The sequence below is a fragment of the Bubalus bubalis genome, chromosome 12 (assembly GCF_019923935.1).
Source record: "Bubalus bubalis isolate 160015118507 breed Murrah chromosome 12, NDDB_SH_1, whole genome shotgun sequence".
Taxonomy (NCBI): Eukaryota; Metazoa; Chordata; class Mammalia; order Artiodactyla; family Bovidae; genus Bubalus; species Bubalus bubalis.
In genome coordinates this window covers 100,833,413-100,848,400 of record NC_059168.1, presented here as the reverse complement: position 1 = coordinate 100,848,400, position 14,988 = coordinate 100,833,413, and positions in this window count along the sequence as shown.

Sequence of the window (14,988 nt, the reverse complement as noted above, 5' to 3'; positions counted from 1 at the left end):
ATTACCCTGGACCTCAGTTTACATGAGAGACCAGATTCCTTCTTTCAATGTGGCTAAAAGTCTCGACAACATCCTGATGACGGGAGTTGGTTATTTAGGACTCAGCATCCTCAACAAATAGAGGCTTTCCTGATGACTCAGTAGTTAAAAACCCACCTGCAACGCAGGAGATGCGGGCTTGATCCCTGGATTGGGAAGGTCCCCTGGAGGAGGAATTGGCAACCCACTCCAGTGTTCTTGCCTGGGAAATCCCATGGACAGAGGCGCCTGGCGGTCTACATTCCATGGGCTCACGAAAGAGTTGGACATGACTGAGCAACTCAGCACACACACGTCCGCCACAAATATACACTGAGGGCTAGCTGGTCTTCCAGACGGGTGTCTTAAACTTTTTTTCCCATAGCTTTATTGAGATAGAGTTCACATACTATAAGAGTCACCCATTTAAAGTGTCCAATTCTATGATTTTTGGTATCTTTACAGAGTGAGTATCTTTACATGTGAACCCATGACCAGTGAATTCGGGGATATTTTCATCTCAAAAGGAAACCTGCACCCATTAACTATTGCCTGCCCACCCCCTCCCCAGCAACCCAGCCCTGGCAACCTCTCATCCGTTTTCTGTCTCTATAGATGGCCCTATTCTGGACATTTTGTGTGGATGGAATCATGAGAAAGGTGGCCTTTTCTGCCTAGCTTCCTCACGAAACATGTTTTCAGGTTCCCCGTCCTATGGCACACGCCAGCGCTCCCTTTTTGAGAAACACACTTAGGAAACGTTCATTTACTTATCTATTTGGCTGTGTGTGTGCCCAGTCGCTTAGTCAAGTCCGATTCTTTGCGACTCCCTGGGCTGTAGCCCCCCAGGCTCCTTTGCGGGAGTGTGGGAATACTGGAGTGGGTTGCCATTTCCTCCTCCAGGGGATCTTTCCAATCCAGGGATCAAACCATGTCTCCTGTGTCTCCTGCGTTGGCAGGCAGATTGTTTACCACTGAGCCTCCGGGGAAGCCCACTTATTTGGCTATACCGGGTCTTAATTGCAGCATGCAGGATATTTGATCTTCGTTTCAGCCTGCAAAATCTTATTTAGTTGCAGCATGAGAACTCTTGGTTGTGGCCTGCGGGATCTAGTTCCCAGACCAGGAATCAAACCCGGGACCCCTACATTGGGAACACGGAGTCTTAGCCACTGGAGCCCCAGGGCCGTCCCGACAAATGCACTTTTGGTCATCTCCTGTGTATGAGGTCATTTGTTCTGTACCTGAGAGGCAGCAGCCTGGAGCCCAGAGTCCCGAGGAGAAGAAAAGTAAAAGTCTTCAGAGAATGAGCAGGGGGTGAGCAAGTCTTCCCAGAGGAGCAGGCTTTTTCAGGGAGACTTGGAGGATGAACCGAAGAGTCTGAGCCTCGTGAGAGTGGGGTGGGGAAGCAGCACTGCCTGGAGAGTCGGAGCTGGGAGAGCCCCCCAGGGTGGGTTGATGAGAACCCCTTTGGAGAGATGGTGGCCAGAGCTGAGCCTGGGGAAGGAACGCTCGTTATTTTAGGAGCAGAGAGGACAGGGGGTACTTGGCTATGCTTGGGGTTAATTGTGCAGCGGCAGCAGCAGCTTTCCGGAAGGTGCCATCACTTGGGAACCAAGAGATGATTCCGGGAAGGACAGTGGTGGAGGCCGTGTGCCGGACCCCCTGCATGTCGGGAGGAGCTCTCGGGTCTCTGCAGATGGCAGCAGCTCCTGTTCCATCCTGGCCACTGAGGCAGAGAGACTCAAAGTGAGCTCACTGGGGCCACATGACCTTGAGCAGAATATATGGGCGTGGGTACGGAGAATGCGGATAAACATGGTTGCTTAACAAAATTCTGGTCCAAGATGGCAGAGTAGGGAGACCCTGAGCTCATCTCCTACCAGGCTGTGGTGTTTAGTTGCCAGGTCGTGTCCGACTCTGTGGCCCCCATGGATTACAGCCCTCCAGGCTCTTCTGTCCATGGAATTCTCCAGGCATGAAGAATCCTGGAGTGGCTTGCCATTTCCTTCTCCAGGGGATCTTCCTGACCCAGGGATAGAACCTGGGTCTCCTGAATTTCAGGCAGCTTCCTTATTGAATGAGCCACCAGGGAAGCCCCTCCTACAAGGGAAACACTGAAAATTCCAGAACAACCATTTTCAGAACCATTCAGCAGAGGGACCAGAATCTAGCCGAAAGGATCTACAGCTGAAGATACAAGGAGAGAATCATGATGAGGTGGGAAGGAGAGATGGAGTTGGGGTGTAGAAGGAAAGACACGTACCCCTGAGCGGGGGCGGTGACTTGCAAATGAGAAAATAATTGCAATGGCAGAGGTTCCCCGGAGGAGTGAGGGGGTCTGAATTCCACAGCAGGCTCCACAGCCCTGGGGTTTGCAATGGGAAGAGGAGCCCCCAGAACCTCTGTCCTTGAAGGCCAGAAGGGCATTGTGCATTTGGGAAGCCCAGAGGACTCTGGAAAATAGAGATTCTGCTCCTAAAGGGCGCACACAGGATTCACACACGCGGAAACCCAGGAAGGAGGCAGTCATTTGAAATGAGCCCGGATCAGACCACCTGCTGACCTTGGAGAGCCTCCCAGAGAGGCAGGAGGCGACCGGAGCACACCCTGGGGACACAGGTGCTGGCTGCGGATCCCGGGGCTTCTTCTCAAGCGTGGACATTGGCACTGGCGAATGCCATTTTGGAACCCTCCCCGAGGTCATTAGCGCCAGGACCTGTCCCTGCCCGCCAGCCTGTCGGCCCTAGGCCTGGGACGTCTCAGGCCAAGCTGCGAGCCGGGTGGGGACAAAGCCCCGTCCACCAGCGGGCAGGCTGCCTTAAGATATCCTGAGCTGGGACCTCCCCAGTGGTCCAGTGGCTGAGACCCCACACTCCCCATGCAGGGGGCCTTGGTTCGATCCCAGGTCGAGACACGAGATCCCACCTGCTGCAACTGAAGATATCCTGAGTGCTGCAACTAAGATCTGGTGCAGCGAGATAAACACAGTAAGAAAAAAGCCCCTCAAGCCTACAGTGTGCCTGGACAAGGCCCTGTCCGCCAGGGTGGACAGGCTCAAGGGATGGGCTCAAAGGACAGGCACTAGACTCAGGACTCGTAGGGCCCTGGCAGCCGGGGATTCCAAGACTAGGCTCCACCCAGCAGTGGGGAGGAACCAATCCCAGAGTCCCTGAGGCCCTGGCTCTGCCCATAAGCCAGCCAGATCTAGCCTGGGGACCAGCCTCACAGATGAGTGGGCAAGTACTCAACTCAGGAAACCCTGGGCCCTGGCCTGCCCACCAGTGGGAGGCCCAACCCCAGTCCCAAGACCACTACAGTCCTGCAACTTGCTACCGTAGGACCCTCTACCTACTGGCAGCCTGGCACCAGCCCTGGGACGCGGCGGGAAGGAGAGACAGAGTTGGGGTGTAGGAAAGACACATACCCCTGGGTGGGTGACCCGCAAATGAGAAAATAATTGCAGCTGCAGGGATTCCCCCGAGGAGTGAGGGGGTCTGAGTTCCACAGCAGACTCCACAGCCCTGGGGTCTGCCATGGGAAGAGGAGCCCCCAGAACCTCTGTCCTTGAAGGCCAGCAGAGCGTAGTACATTCAGGAGGCCCAGAGGACTCTGGGAAATGGACACTCTGCTCCTAAAGGGCGCACACAGGATTCCCACACACGGAGACCCAGGGTACATGTGGTCATTTGAAAGGAGTCAGGCCTTAGCCCTCCCCACCGGGCAGGCCGCCACCAGCGCCGAGACACCTTGGGACCCTCAGTCAGGTGCCCTGGGATTGGGCCCCACTCAGCGGTGGGCTGATATAAGCTCTGGGACCCCTGGGCCCTGCAGCCAGAGATCCCAGGACCAGGGTCTGTCCACCAGTAGCCTGGCACTAGCCCTGGAATCTCCTGGGCCCTGATCGCACCCACGATCAGTTTTCACCAGCCCCAAGACCACTGCAGCCTGCAGCCTGCCCCTCCAGGCCCGGGCCCCACCCCCCGCAAAGCAGGCCCACACCACCTCTGAGACACCTTGGACCCCTCAGCAAGCCACCTGGGGACCCAGCCCCCCTCACTGGTGGGCCAGCACCCACTTTGGGGCACCTAGAACCTGCATCCAGCCCTTTCAGGGATCAGTCCCGCCCAGCAGCAGGGGTGACAGTACCTCCAGGAGCCCTGGCCCCAGGACCACCCACCTCAGAGCCTGGTTCTGCCCACTAGCGAGCCAGCACCAACACCAGGACCCCCCGCCCCGCTGGGATACCGCAGCCTGTGACCTGGACTTGGCGACAGGGGCTGGCAGCCGCCACCCAGGCAGGTGGCAACCAAGCAGACTGGGGGCCAGCCACGCCCACCGGACCACACTCAGCAGTCAGAAGGACTCCTGCCGCCCACGGAGGGGGCGCCCCTAGAAAATATACAGCTCTGGTGAGCAGACGGGAAGGCGCTGCGGGGCGCATGTAGGACGCCTCCTGCAAACGGCTGTTTCTCCAAGGTCGGGAAACGGAACCAAAGTACCAGATACTTGGCAATAGAAACAGCAAATTAAGAAAAACGAGGCAACAGAGGAACATGTTGCAAACAAAGGAACAAGATGAAACCCCAGAGGAAAAGCCAAGTGAAGTGGAGATAGGCAGTCTACCCTACAGAGAGTTCAAGGTAATGAAGCAAAAAGATGATCAAAGAACTCGGGAGAAAAGTGGATGAACACAGAGAGACTTTTAACAAAGAGTTAGGAGATATGAAAAAGAACCAAGGAGAGCTGAGGAATACAATAACTGAAATAAAAAATACACCAGAATACGGAATCGACAGTAGATTAGAAGATATAGAAGAACGGATCAGTGAGTTGGAAGGCAGAATACTAAATATCTGAACGACAACAAAAAGAATAAAGAATGAAAAGAAATGAGGACGATTTAAGATACCTCTGGAACATCATGCATACCAACAGTCCCAGAAAAAGGAGAGAACATATTTGAAGACACAGTGACTGAAAACTTCCCTATCCTGGGAAAGAAAACAGATATGGAGGTCCAGGAAGCACAGAGAGGTCCCAAAAGGATCAACCAAGAGAGGGCCTCAGCAACATACACTGCATTAAAAAATGATTTAAAAAAAAAGAGTATTAAAAGCAGCAAGGAAAAAGCAACAGTTATGTACAAAGCAATTCCCATAGGCTAACAGCTGACTTTTCAGCAGAAACCCTGCAAGCCAGAAGGGAGTGTCACGATACAGTTCAAGTGATGAAAGGGAAATACTTAGGGCCAGTAATACTCTCGCTGGTAAGGTTTTCATGTAGATTTCATGGAGAAGTAAAAAGTTTTACAGATAAGCAAAAGCTCAAAGGGGTTTCCCTGGTGGCTCAGTGGTAAAAAAAAAAACCCACCTGTCAATGCAGGAGACTCGGGTTTGACGCCTGGGTCAGGAAGATCCCCTGGAGAAGGAAATGGCAGCCCTCTCCAGTATTCCTGCCTGGTAAACGCCATGGACAGAGGAGCCTGGTGGGCTACAGTCCAGGGGGTCGCAAAGAGTCAGACACGACCTAGCGACTAAATAACAACAAAAGCCAAAAAGAGTTCAGCGTCACCAGAGCGACTTTTACGAAAAATGTCAAAGGGACTTCTTTTTCATTCCAAGAAATGAAAAAGAAAAGGACACAACTAGAAACATTGCCTGAAAATTACAGAGGGAAAAGGTCAGTGGTAAAGACAAGTACAGAGTACAGGTAGCAAAGCAACCATGTACACAGCTAGTAGGAAGGCTAAAAGACAAAAGTAATAAAATCATTATATCTGCAACAAGGAGTTAAGGGATACACCAAACAGAGTTACAAAATATGATATCAAAACCAGTAATCATGGGGGGAGAAGACTAAAATGCAGAGTTAAAATGGGTTTGCAATTAAGAAGTCAGCAAGTTAAAATAATTATGTGTGATTATTAATAGAAATAAATAATATATATATATACATATATATATATATACACACACACACACACACCCTTGTCATGGTAACTACAAAGCAAAAATCTATAATAGATATACAGAAAAAACATATTAAGCATCTTTTCCAACCATAATGCAAGGAGACTAGAAATCAACTCTAAGAAATAAATTGCAAACAAAACAAAAACATGTGTTGTCTAAATAATGTACTATTAAACAACCGATGGATCACTGAAGAAATCAAAGAAGAAACAAAAAATACCTGGAGACAAATGAAAGCACAATTATTAAAAATTTTATGGGACGCAGCAAAAGCAGTTCTAGAGGGAAGAGGGAAGTTTATTGCCATACCTCAGGAAACAAGAAAAATCTCAAATAAACAACCAAACTTTACAACCGAAGGAACTAGAACACAAACAAAGCTCAACGTGAGAAGCAAAGAAACCATAAGGATTGGAGCAGACATAAAGACCAAAAAATTACAAAAATCAATAGAACTTAAAAGAGCCGGTTCTTTGAAAAGCTAAACAAAACTGGTAGATCTTTAGCCAGCCTCATCAAGAGTAAAAGAGAGAGGCCCAACTCAATAAAATCAGGAGAAAAAGAGAAGTTACAACTGACACCCCGGGAACACAGAGGATCATAAGAGACAACTATGGCCAATCAGCAGTAATGAAATTAAATCAGCAAAGAAAAAACAACTCTCCACAAAGTCCAGCAGCCCTCCTTGGGCAGCCTCCCTGGGATGGGCAGCCGGCCTGGCTGCGCCTGCCCGGCTCTGTGGGCTTTTTTACCCTGTGCGCCCCGGAAACTGAAGCTACAGCGAGCGTTCACCATGGTCCTGAGCTCAGACGCATATGGGCCTGCAGGAGGACACTGCCTTCACCTTGGCTTAGGGGCTACCCTCCCCGAGCACTGTTAGCATCCTTAGCTGAGAAGGCCGATGGTATGTTATTGATTGCTGTTATTATTGTGATAACATACACGCACAACATGGGGTCTTCCCAGGTAGCTCAGCGGTAAAGGCTCGGCCTGCCAAAGGACACACAGAGAACATGGATTCGATATTTGGGTCAGGAAGATCGACCTGGAGGAGGAAGTGCCAAGCCACTCCGGTGTTCTTGCTGAGATCATCCCATGGACAGAGGAGCGTGGCGGGCTGCAGTCCTTGGGGTTGCAAAGAGTCGGACACGGATGAAGGGTCTGAACACGCACGCATACGGTGCGACACCTTACCCATTTTTCGGGCATCCGGTTCTGTGCCATTCACACCGCACTTCACCTGCATTGCGGCACAGTCCTCACTGGTCTGTCTCCAGAGCTCTTTCATGTTACACGACAGAAACTCTGTGCTCATTCAGTGACAACTCCCCAGTCTCCTCTCCCCAGCATCCCCTGGAAACCACCCTTCTTTCTGTCTCGATGCATCTGACTAGTCTAGGCACTCCAGATGAGTGGAATGATACATTATTTGTCTCTTTGTGTCTGCTTTATCATCACACATAGCATCCTGTCTTCAAGATTCATCCACACTGGAGCGGGTTTCCGCATTTCCTTCCTTTTTAAAGCATTTCTGTCTGACCCGTTCCTCGTTGGGTCCTGACTAGGCGGAAGTGTCCCAAGGTTACAGCCCCAGTCCCTGCTGCCCCTGGTGAGTCACCAACACGTGGGCAGATCTAGAGCTGTGCAGGGAAGTCCCTGTGTGGTCCACTTTGAAAGAGTTCCCTCCAACTGGTTAAATTAAAAAGATCCAAGGGCTTAAAGAGAGAAATGTTTCTTACCTGAAAAACTCACTTACCTAATAAAAGGTTCTTCTCCACGAAATGAAGTTATTTTGATGCATGTAGAAGGTAAGAGGATGAGGAAGCCCTTTCCCAAGTACCATAGTGAACCTGGACTTCAGAATGACCTTTGAGACGGTCCTTTATTACCCCTAGGGTTTCCCTGATAGCTCAGTTGGTAAAAACCCACCTGCAATGCAGGAGACCCCAGTTCTATTCCTGGGTTGGGAAGATCCACTGGAGAAGGGCTAGGCTACCCTCTCCAGTATTCTTGGGCTTCCCTTGTGGCTCAGCTGATAAAGAATCTGCCTGCAATGAAGAAGACCTGGGTTCGATCCTTGGGTTGGGAAGATGCCCTGGAGAAGGGAACGGCTACTCACTCCAGTATTCTGGCCTGGAGAATTCCATGGACTGTATAGTCCCTGGGGTCGCAAAGAGTCGGACACGACTGAGGCATGTTCACTTTCACTTTTATTACATCCTCAGGGGCGGGTGTTCACAGGTGAACCTTGGGCATCCCTGGTTCTTTTAATCTGGACATGGCCCATCATAAGAGGTGGCAGGGACAGGATGGGACCTAGTGGTCAGGGTGTTCCCACTTGGTCATCCGATGGCCTCGTTGTGGGTCAGTGGCCAGGGCATCTGCCCTGATTTCTGATTTTCAGCCATCGCTTAGTTTTGGCTGCAGATCTGGCTATCAGCAGTGGAAAATGAGTTCTCTTTGGGACTTCCGGTGTCTCTGATCAGTGAGGAGCTCTGCACGGTGGGGCCTCAGAGATTAAGCCTGGCAGCCGGCAAGGTGGGTTCAGGGACTGAGGCAGCCCTTAGGATGTTGTTACCTGCAAGGCCAAGGGATTTCCCTGTAAACAGCCTGACATTTCCAGCACAGATACACGAGGGGAAGCTGACCAGGCTTCTGAAGCTGTCCTCTTTTTTCCTAAACTTTAAATTCTGTATCAGGGTACAGTTGATTCAGCAAGGCCGTGGTGGTGGTGCAGTCACCAGGTCGCGTCTGACTCTGGGACCTCATGGATTGTAGTCCGCCAGGCTCCTCTGTCCTGTACGTATTAACAAATTTTAAAAGGCTGTTAATTAGCAAGATATGAGACTTACAGGTGAACAGCAAAGGGACTCAACCGTACATACACAGGTCTCCATTCTCCCCCGAACTCTCCTCCCATCCAGGCAGCCACATAACAGTGAGCAGAGTCCTTGTTGGTTATCCATTTTATTTTCTCATTTTTCTTTCATATATGTTTTATTTATTTATTTTAAAAAACGTTTTATTTTGTATCGGAGCATATCCAATTGACAATGTTGGGTAATTTCAGGTGAACAGTGAAGGGACTCAGCAATATATACACATGTATCCATTCTCCCCCAAACTCCCCTCCCATCCAGGCTGCCACATAACACTGAGCAGAGTTCCCTGTGCTGTGCAGTAGGTCCTTGCTGGTTATCCATTTTAAACACAGCAGTGTGTCCATGTCCATCCCAAACTCCCTGACTATCCCTTCCCACATCCTTCTCCCTGACCCCCCACCCCTGGTAACCTCAAGATCTGAGTTCACTAAGTCTGTTCTCTTTTGCTGAGTCTCTTTCTGTTCTGTAAATAAGTCCATTTGTATCATTTCTTTTTAGATCCCACATATAAGGGATATCACACAGTACTTCTCCTCTCTCTGCTTACTTCACTCAGCATGACAGTCTCTAGGGCCATCCACATCCCGCAGCTGCCCTCCTGACACATGGCTCTGACACACGTGACACAGAATTACATCACAGCAGTTTTGCCATGTGGACACATTCCTCTGCTCACTGATGGTGATGCAGGAGGAGAATCCAGCTCCCCACCCCTACCTCATGAAACGAAGCTAACAATCCTATAGGAACGACAGATGTAAAAAATGGTGCCGTGTTGGCAGAATCGATGGGTTTGATGGCCAGGGAACCCAAAAAGGTCTGAATCCTGCTCACAACCCATCTACTTCCCTGGGGGGCTCTGAAGGAGACAGACACCCTAGGAAGAAGCACTGCTTCCCTGTTAGCTGGACGGGGTCCTGAAAATTCAGCCTGAGAATCCAGAAACCTGGGTGCTACAGAACCCCTTTGCTGCTAGTTCCACCCACCTCACCCCAGCTCTCCACTGCCAAGGCTCAGTCATATGACACATCACTGTGGCCGCTTGGAGGGCAGAAGAAACAAAATGAAGATGTCCACTTTCAGCACTTCTATTCAACCTTGTGCATAGAGCAAAAAAGAAAGAAAAATATAATGTGCAAAGAGTTGTTAAGGAAAAAGAAAACTATTTGCCGTGAAATGAAAAATGTGTGTGTGTGCAGAAAATGCAAAGAAATCTACATACACACACAGAGAGACAAACACAATAGTAGAATTAATAAGCAAATTTAGCTCAGTTACAGAGCACATGACCAGTTAATAGAAATTAATTATCTTTCTATATACTATCAATTGTTCAGCATCATTTGCTGAAGATTATTCTTTCTCCACTGAATTGCCTCTTCATCTTTGTCAAAAATAAATCGATTGTATATGTATGCATCTATATTTGAGCTTTCTATTCTGTATCATTGATCTATTTGCTTATCTTGACACCAGTATTGAATGGTTTTAAATATCACAGCTTCACAATAACTTTTGAAGTCCAATAGCTTAACTTCTCTAACATTTTATTTTTTAATGTTGTTTTGACTATGGGCTTCCCTGATAGCTCAGTTGGTAAAGAATCTGCCTGCAATGCAGGAAACCCGGTTCGATTCCTTGATCTGGAAGATCTGCTGGAGAAGGGATAGGCTACCCACTCCAGTATTCTTGGGGTTCCCTTGTGGCTCAGTTGGTAAAGAATCCACCTGCAATGCAGGAGACCCTGGTTTGATTCCTGGGTTGGGAAGATCCTCTGGGGAAGGGAACAGCTACCCACTCCAGTATTCTGGCCTGGAGAATTCCATGGACTGTATAGTCCATGGGGTCTCAAAGAGTTGGACATTGAGTGGCTTTCACTTTCACTTTTGACTATTATAGGTTGTTCGCACTTCAATATGGATTTTAGAATCAGCTTCAAAAAAATAGAGTCTACTGTGACTTTCATGGGATTGCACTGAATCTGTGGATCATTTTGGAGAGAATTGACATCCCTTAACAATATAGAGTCTTCTGATTCATGCATATATATCTCTCCTTTTATTTAAATTCACGCAGCAATATTTTGTAGTTTTCAGTGTATAGGTCTTGTATCATAAATCTTGTCAGAGGTATACCTAAGTCATTCATACACTTAATGATATTGTAAGTGGTATTTGCTTTTTAAATTTCAATGTTTGATTATTCATTGTTAGTATGTGGAAATACAATTGACTTTTTACATTGACCTTATGTCCTGCAACCTTGCTAAAGTTCCTTACTAGTTTTAGTAGTTGTATAGATTTTATGGAATTTTCTATAGAAAATTATGTTATCTGCAAAGTTTAGGAGAAGGCAATGGCACCCCACTCCAGTACTCTTGCCTGGAAAATCCCATGGACAGAGGAGCCTGGTAGGCTGCAGTCCGTGGGGTCGCTAAGAGTCGACACGACTGAGTGACTTCACTTTCACTTTTCACTTTCATGCATTGGAGAAGGAAATGGCAACCCACTCCAGTGTTCTTGTCTGGAGAATCCCAGGGACGGGGGAGCCTGGTGGGCTGCCGTCTATGGGGTCGCACAGAGTCAGACACGACTGAAGTGACTTAGCAGCAGCAGCAAAGTTTAACTTCTTCCTTTTAATCTGGATCCTTTTGGTTCTTTTTCTTGCCTTATTGCATTGGCTAGAACTTCCTGTACAACATAGAACAGAGGAGGTAAGAATGGAATTCTTGCTTTGTTTTGAATCTGATGTGAAAGCATTCTGCTCACCATTAAGTATGATGTTAACAGTGGGCTTTTTTTTTCTAGAGGCCCTTTATCAAGTCAAAGAGATTTTTAAAAAATTTCTACTTCATTGAAAATTTTTGTCAGAATTAGACCATGGATTTTATCAAATGTGTTTTCCATATCTATTGAGATGATCATATGTTTTTTTTATTTTTTACTCTGTTAATGTAATTGTATTGATTGGTTTTCAAATGTTAAATAATTAATTGCTAGAATAAATCCCACTTGATCATTATCTTATATAGATAGAAAAATTGGAGTTGATGCCTAAACTGTTGTTAAAAATTCTTACATCTATATTGATGAGTGATATTTGTAGGTATCCTTTATATTATATATCCTTTTTGGGTTTTGTTATTTGAGTAGTGTTAGACTCATAGAACAAATTGGGATGTATTCCATTCTCTTTGATTTCTTTTGAGAAGAGTTGGTGTACAACTGGCATTATTTTTCCTTAAATATTTGCTGGCGCTCACTAGGAAAGTCATTTGGACCTGGATTTTTCTTTATGGGAAAATGACATTATCATCCAGAACTTTCCCATAAAGAAAACCAGATCCAACTGGGTTTCTGTTGTTGTTACTTTCCCTCCTCTTTTCCTGCCTTCTTTTTGACTGTTTCATGTTTCCATCTTATCCCCTTTGTTGGCTTATGATTGTAACTCTTTATTGTGCCGTTTGGTTCGTGCCCCCAGGAGTGAGTCTGTTTCCCCCAGTCCTGTGGGGTTTTACTGCATCTTTAACCTGTAGCTGATGGACCCTACAATAGTCTAGGAGACTTGAAAAATACCCCTCCCCAATATTTATATTTACTCGTGTAGTTAACATTTCTGATATCGTTTGTATTTCCCTCATCTCTCTTCTCTTTTCGGGGAGTTTTATGACACATACGTTAAGCTGCCTGAGGTTGCTCTTCAGTTTATTGGTGCTCAATTTCAATTTTCTCTCAGCCTCCTTTGTGTGGTTCATTTTGGGTGTTCCTATTGCTGTGTCTTCAAGTTCACTAATCTTCCTCCAAAGTGTATAATACTGTATTCATCCCATCCAGGATATTCTCATTTCAGACATTATAATTTTCATCTCTACTTTGGTCTTTTCCATGCCTCTATTTAACATGTTGTCTTTTTTTTTTTTTTTAAAGCTTCTTAAACATATACAGTTTTAATAATGATTGAAAAATTCTTAACCACTAAATCTATCACCTGGGTCACTTCTGGATTAGTTTCAATTGATTTTTCACCTCACAACAGCTCACATTTCTCTTTTTGCATACTTGGTAATTTTTGATTGGATGCTGAACATTGTGGAATTTACTTCATTGCGTACTGGGTATTTTGTATTCCTGTGAGTTTCCTGAGCTTAGTTCTGGGATCTGGAAGTGATCTTATTTATCTGGGTCTTGCTTCTAAGCTTTGTTAGATAAGACTGGCATTTTGTTAGGATTAATTTCCCCCTACTACTGAGCTAAGACCCTTCTGAGTGTATTATCTAATGCTAAGTGAATAATGAGGTTTTCCACTTTGCTTGATAGGAACCAGCACTAGTTTATGGCCTGGAGTCCTTAGGACTTTGTCTCTAATCCTTTCATGCTGCTTTTTCTCCAGACACGGGATTTCCTCACATGTGTGTGCTGATCAGTGCTTCGTACTGGAGAGAGACCCTTGGCAGAGTCCAGAATTCTCCCTGTGCACCTCTGTCTTCTCTGACACTTCACCTTACGAACGCAGAAAGACTACCGGGGCCCCCCGGATGCTCCTTTCTGGTGCTGTGACCCTTTAATGTTCCCTGGGCAGGAAACCGGGGCAGTTGTAGGATTCACCTCATTTGTTCCTTGAATCTCAGGGGTCACTGTCACTTGCCAATTGCTGTCAACTGTCTTGAAAACTGACTGGATTTTTAGTTGTTTCAGAAAGAAGGTAAATCTGGTATCTAGTAATTCATCTTCCTGGAAATAGACAAAGTCAGCATCCTTGGAAATAAAAAAGAATTCGTGGGCCAGTGTCACGCATTTCTACAATTTCTAGAGGAAAAGAACTCTGAAACAACCAAGAATTAGAGGCATCGACTAATTTTTTTGAAAAAGGCATTACGGCAGCAATTTCCTAGGAATATAATGACCCATCCAAAAGGACAACAGTGATCCTCAAATTTATGAATTCACTCGTAAGTAGCAACTGAAAACCATGACCAATTCAAGGCAACGCTGATGCTCGCTGAAGAAAATCTGGCCCTCCCCCAAACTTCAAGAACCCCCACTCCCTTGACAGGCTTTGATGCAGTGGAAAGCCTCATGATAGCTACACATCTCAACAGGCATCTAGGGTTCTCTGTAGATTTCCCCCATGCTTTCAGTTGGGAATACCTCATATGGGTAACCTTTTCTAAGTCATTTTCCTTGCATGTGAAGGAAATCTAAGGAATTCTGTGTTGAAGAAAAACTTCCAGTTTTAGACCCACAGACCCTTCTAGAGGATGTTGCCCAGAGGTTTGGGAACTTGGTCCATAGCTCCGGCATCGGTGACCAAGATACAGGTTGAAACAGGTTTACTTTAAAGATGAGTGGTTTTGTCTTCCCCTCGAGTCCTCTGCCCTCTCCTACCCATCCAATCTGGTGTTAGTGCCAGGAAATAAACAGGAGTCACTGTCGGACAGCATTAATAAACTTACAAGTGGCAACAGATCACCGTAATATAGGTCCCCATGGTCCTGTTTCCCGTTACCAGGTAGCTAAGCTGAGTGTACTCTGACTGTTCTATTTGTTCTTGACAGAAGTTTAGCGGGTAAGATAAAATAAACATCTTTGATTAAGAATCCAATTGGAAATTCAATTTACTTGCATAGATTAGCTCTGTCTGCTCAGGCCAGTTCTTCTTGTGCCCTGATTGACATTAAATGATGAGTAGAGCTGGGGTCCTTTCTTGTTCCAAATTCCCTAATCCAATAACTTTGACACAAAATACTCCTTTATAGAGCTTCCCTGGTGGCTCCGTGGTAAAGAATCCGCCTGCCAGTACAGGAGACGTAGGTTTGATCCCTGGGTCGGGAAGATACCCTGGACAAGAAAATGGCAACCTACTCCAGTATTCTTGCCTGGGAAATCCCATGGACAGAGGAGGCTGGTGGGTTACAGTCCATGGGGCTGCAAAATAGTTGGACACAACTGAGTGACTAAACAACTCCTTCATAGGCAAGAAGAGCCACTTCCAAGAGAAATGAGTTTGAGAGAAGTCCGAGGTACATTCTGATTTTATATCCAAGAGAGAGTGGATGGCCACCATCATGAAAAGGCTGATCTCTACTACAAAAATCAGACTAGAAGCTTCTTTGG